Raw genomic sequence first — 5,000 nt, 5'->3', positions numbered from 1 at the left:
AAGAAAGAGCTATCAATCTGTCAATCCTTCCGGTGTCCGGGCCTGGTGAGGTTTCCCGTGTTGAGTCAAATTAAGCCGCAGGCTCCACTCCTGGTGGTGCCCTTCCGTCAATTCCTTTAAGTTTCAGCTTTGCAACCATACTTCCCCCGGAACCCAAAAGCTTTGGTTTCCCGGAGGCTGCCCGCCGAGTCATCGGAGGAACTGCGGCGGATCGCTGGCTGGCATCGTTTATGGTTAGAACTAGGGCGGTATCTGATCGCCTTCGAACCTCTAACTTTCGTTCTTGATTAATGAAAACATACTTGGCAAATGCTTTCGCTTCTGTTCGTCTTGCGACGATCCAAGAATTTCACCTCTAACGTCGCAATACGAATGCCCCCGCCTGTCCCTATTAATCATTACCTCGGGTTCCGAAAACCAACAAAATAGAACCGAGGTCCTATTCCATTATTCCATGCACACAGTATTCAGGCGGGCTTGCCTGCTTTAAGCACTCTAATTTGTTCAAAGTAAACGTGCCGGCCCACCCAGACACTCAATAAAGAGCACCTTGGTAGGATTTCAACGGGGTCCGCCTCGGGACGCACGAACACGCACGAGGCGGTCGCACGCCTTCGGCTCGCCCCACCGGCAGGACGTCCCACGATACATGCCAGTTAAACACCGACGGGCGGTGAACCAACAGCGTGGGACACAAATCCAACTACGAGCTTTTTAACCGCAACAACTTTAATATACGCTATTGGAGCTGGAATTACCGCGGCTGCTGGCACCAGACTTGCCCTCCAATAGATACTCGTTAAAGGATTTAAAGTGTACTCATTCCGATTACGGGGCCTCGGATGAGTCCCGTATCGTTATTTTTCGTCACTACCTCCCCGTGCCGGGAGTGGGTAATTTGCGCGCCTGCTGCCTTCCTTGGATGTGGTAGCCGTTTCTCAGGCTCCCTCTCCGGAATCGAACCCTGATTCCCCGTTACCCGTTACAACCATGGTAGGCGCAGAACCTACCATCGACAGTTGATAAGGCAGACATTTGAAAGATGCGTCGCCGGTACGAGGACCGTGCGATCAGCCCAAAGTTATTCAGAGTCACCAAGGCAAACGGACCGGACGAGCCGACCGATTGGTTTTGATCTAATAAAAGCGTCCCTTCCATCTCTGGTCGGGACTCTGTTTGCATGTATTAGCTCTAGAATTACCACAGTTATCCAAGTAACGTGGGTACGATCTAAGGAACCATAACTGATTTAATGAGCCATTCGCGGTTTCACCTTAATGCGGCTTGTACTGAGACATGCATGGCTTAATCTTTGAGACAAGCATATGACTACTGGCAGGATCAACCAGGGAGCTGCGTCAACTAGAGCTGAGCAGCCGGCCGCCCGGGAGTGTGTCCCAGGGGCCCGCGCGAACACGCAAGCGTCCGCTCAATTATTCTGCAAACAGGAGGAGGCTGAGCTCCCCTGCACAATACACCTCGAAACCCTCTCAGGTCCCGGCGGCGCGCAGCGCCGTCCTAAGTACTTGGTCGGGTTCGAGAGAGGCGCAATCGCCCGGAGTTAGGCGAGTAGACGCTTTAGGTGCGACCACCTGTGCTCCCAACTGAGCTTGCCGCTGCCGACAGAGGCCCGGGAGCGTGCTGTCGTGGCATTGCCGGCGGGAGACAACACGCGCCACCTACGGTGACCGGCAGCTCCAACGCCAGCGCCACAGAAGGGCAAAGGCCCCACGTGGGTGCCGAAGCGAACTCTCCCAGCACAGCGCACGTGCCAACACGTCTGCACAACTGCGATACAAACCACCAGCGAGAACCGCTGGGGCGACCGAGCAGCAGACGGCGTCGCGGCGCCGAGTGCCGGGCGGCGGCGCATCCTCAACGCACACAGTCCTCAATCGGACCAGCACACTGCAGATGTCCACCGCGCTTCGCACCGGGCCGGCGAGGACCCACTTTGGCTGCACGGCGCCGCGCGCAGGGTGCCCCGGCGCGCAGCTGCGCCGCCTGCCGCGTCCGTCGGCCGGCGCGCCTGCCACTGGGCGCCCCCACCAGCCGGCTGTAGCGCGTGCGCCCACGCACCGCGCGGCCAGCACGCCGGGCGGCCCCCCCTCACCGGCCGGGGACAGTCCCACCCACCCACAGCCGCGTATCGCTTCACACCCAGATTCACATTCACGTTCGTTGGTATGGTGGGGACCGCTTCGTAGCTGTACCGATCGTTGCCCTCACAGATGTACCTCCAGCAAGGACAACCGCACCACAACGGGTTACCAGTTGTTCATTTGCGTAACGTCACCAGTAAACGTACACGTCCATCCCCGTTTGCAAAGTCAACTATTATTGCATGCCTGCCTGTCAGGTGTCAAGACACACTACATCCGCTCACATCCACGCAACAAAATGTGCCCGACTAGAGGGCACGTGGAAGGTGCCCCCGTACGTATGCGATGTCCATTGCGCGACCAACTGTCAACCGGCCTCTGTAGCATGTCGCAGATGTGGAACGCGGGGCACCGTGCTATCACATTGTGTGAGAAGAGACTACTACGTCTGCATACACGCGCCACTACATGAACAGACGGCTCATGCTGATCGCCATCCACTGCGTCCATTACTCCCACACGTCTCTATGGCGTACCACACTGCAATGCAGCTGTTATGGGGAGATGACACGTAGCTGTGTACACAACATTCTGAGCGGGTTGCGGTTGGACAATACATTAATGTAACGTGTCATATGCCAATTACAGAGCAGGGTAAGGCACAACTTGGGTTAGGTTAAGGCACAACTTGGGTTAGGTTAAGGCACAACTTGGGTTAGGTTAAGGCACAACTTGGGTTAGGTTAAGGCACAACTTGGGTTAGGTTAAGGCACAACTTGGGTTAGGTTAAGGCACAACTTGGGTTAGGTTAAGGCACAACTTGGGTTAGGTTAAGGCACAACTTGGGTTAGGTTAAGGCACAACTTGGGTTAGGTTAAGGCACAACTTGGGTTAGGTTAAGGCACAACTTGGGTTAGGTTAAGGCACAACTTGGGTTAGGTTAAGGCACAACTTGGGTTAGGTTAAGGCACAACTTGGGTTAGGTTAAGGCACAACGTGGGTTAGGTTAAGGCACAACGTGGGTTAGGTTAAGGCACAACGTGGGTTAGGTTAAGGCACAATGTGGGTTAGGTTAAGGCACAATGTGGGTTAGGTTAAGGCACAATGTGGGGGTAGATTGCGGTACAAATTGCATTACATTGCGGTGCAAATTGCATTACATTGCGGTGCAAATTGCATTACATTGCGGTGCAAATTGAGTTACATTGCGGTGCAAATTGAGTTACATTGCGGTGCAAATTGAGTTACATTGCGGTGCAAATTGAGTTACATTGCGGTGCAAATTGAGTTACATTGCGGTGCAAATTGAGTTACATTGCGGTGCAAATTGAGTTACATTGCGGTGCAAATTGAGTTACATTGCGGTGCAAATTGAGTTACATTGCGGTGCAAATTGAGTTACATTGCGGTGCAAATTGAGTTACATTGCGGTGCAAATTGAGTTACATTGCGGTGCAAATTGAGTTACATTGCGGTGCAAATTGCGTTACATTGCGGTGCAAATTGCGTTACATTGCGGTGCAAATTGCGTTACATTGCGGTGCAAATTGCGTTACATTGCGGTGCAAATTGCGTTACATTGCGGTGCAAATTGCGTTACATTGCGGTGCAAATTGCGTTACATTGCGGTGCAAATTGCGTTACATTGCGGTGCAAATTGCGTTACATTGCGGTGCAAATTGAGGTAGGTTAAGGTGCAACACAGGTTAGGTTAAGGTGCAACATAGGTTAGGTTAAGGTGCAAGATGGGTTAGGTTAAGGTGCAAGATGGGTTAGGTTAAGGTGCAAGATGGGTTAGGTTAAGGTGCAAGATGGGTTAGGTTAAGGTGCAAGATGGGTTAGGTTAAGGTGACATAGGTTAGGTTAAGGTGACATAGGTTAGGTTAAGGTGACATAGGTTAGGTTAAGGTGACATAGGTTAGGTTAAGGTGACATAGGTTAGGTTAAGGTGACATAGGTTAGGTTAAGGTGACATAGGTTAGGTTAAGGTGACATAGGTTAGGTTAAGGTACAAACTGGGTTGTGTTATGGTACACATTGCGTTGTAGTACAGTACACGTTAGGTTTGGGTACGGTACACAATGTGGTATGGGATGGCGTGTTGTGGGGGGGAGGGGGGGGGGGGAGGTTCGTTGATATCGACCGTAGGACGTGGATGCCCGAGGCAGCGTCAGTGTGTCAAAGGAGTTATGTCACGTCGGGATGCGCTTTTCGCCAGTGAGAGGGGGCGAGCCGTGTCTGTGGTTGCGGCAGACCTGTGTGTTTCATTCCTGCCAGTGTGTTTGTGCTGTAAGACGAGGCAGTGTGGTGGTGATGGGTGCACCCCTGTGTAGGACATGTGTGGGTGTTGGTGGCTTCTCTGAGCAATTGTGGTTGTCGGACGAGTGGGGTATTCTGTTTTATGATTGGACCTCCCGGTCTGGTTATCATAGCGTAGTTGGTGTACTGTGGCGGATAGGATGCACCGGACGTTGGTCCATGCTGGTGCTTAGTAGTTGTATCTGTGTCTGTTACAGGCAGAGAGTAGTGTGTGATAGAGTGTGTGGCTGACGTGTGGTTCATTTTGTGTGTACGGACGTTCAGCATGTATAGGGGCATTTGCGTATATAATCTATCATAATCTATCTATGTGGGCCTGCATAGTTTACTGAGCAGTGCTGTGAGGTGACTGAACTACGAGTGACGTACTGATTTACAGCGGAATGATTGCCTTGTACCAAAGATGGAGTATCGGCTCTACGACAGCGTTGGCACCGCAGGAAATGGTCTCGTAAAACGGCCCTCCCACCGTCATCGTTGTGAGGGGTAGGGACCGCCTATATTCTGAGAGGAGCCCTGTTTGCCACTGGGCGTGGGGTCTCGCATCCTGCGGTTCAGTGCCCCCAGGGAAGCGCGCGG

General features: G+C 52.7%; 1 non-coding gene across 1 annotated transcript in view; it reads right to left on the bottom strand.

Annotated features, from left to right (window-relative positions):
- Nucleotides 1-1,352, bottom strand: part of LOC126149999 (small subunit ribosomal RNA) — a 1,909-nt gene extending 557 nt beyond the window's left edge. The window contains exon 1 of the ribosomal RNA XR_007531248.1: nucleotides 1-1,352. This exon is cut by the window's left edge and continues 557 nt beyond it. This is a non-coding gene — a ribosomal RNA (small subunit ribosomal RNA).
- Nucleotides 1,353-5,000: the final 3,648 nt, after the last annotated feature.

Source organism: Schistocerca cancellata, unplaced genomic scaffold (assembly GCF_023864275.1).
Source record: "Schistocerca cancellata isolate TAMUIC-IGC-003103 unplaced genomic scaffold, iqSchCanc2.1 HiC_scaffold_963, whole genome shotgun sequence".
Taxonomy (NCBI): Eukaryota; Metazoa; Arthropoda; class Insecta; order Orthoptera; family Acrididae; genus Schistocerca; species Schistocerca cancellata.
This window is presented reverse-complemented; position numbering and strand designations above follow the sequence as displayed.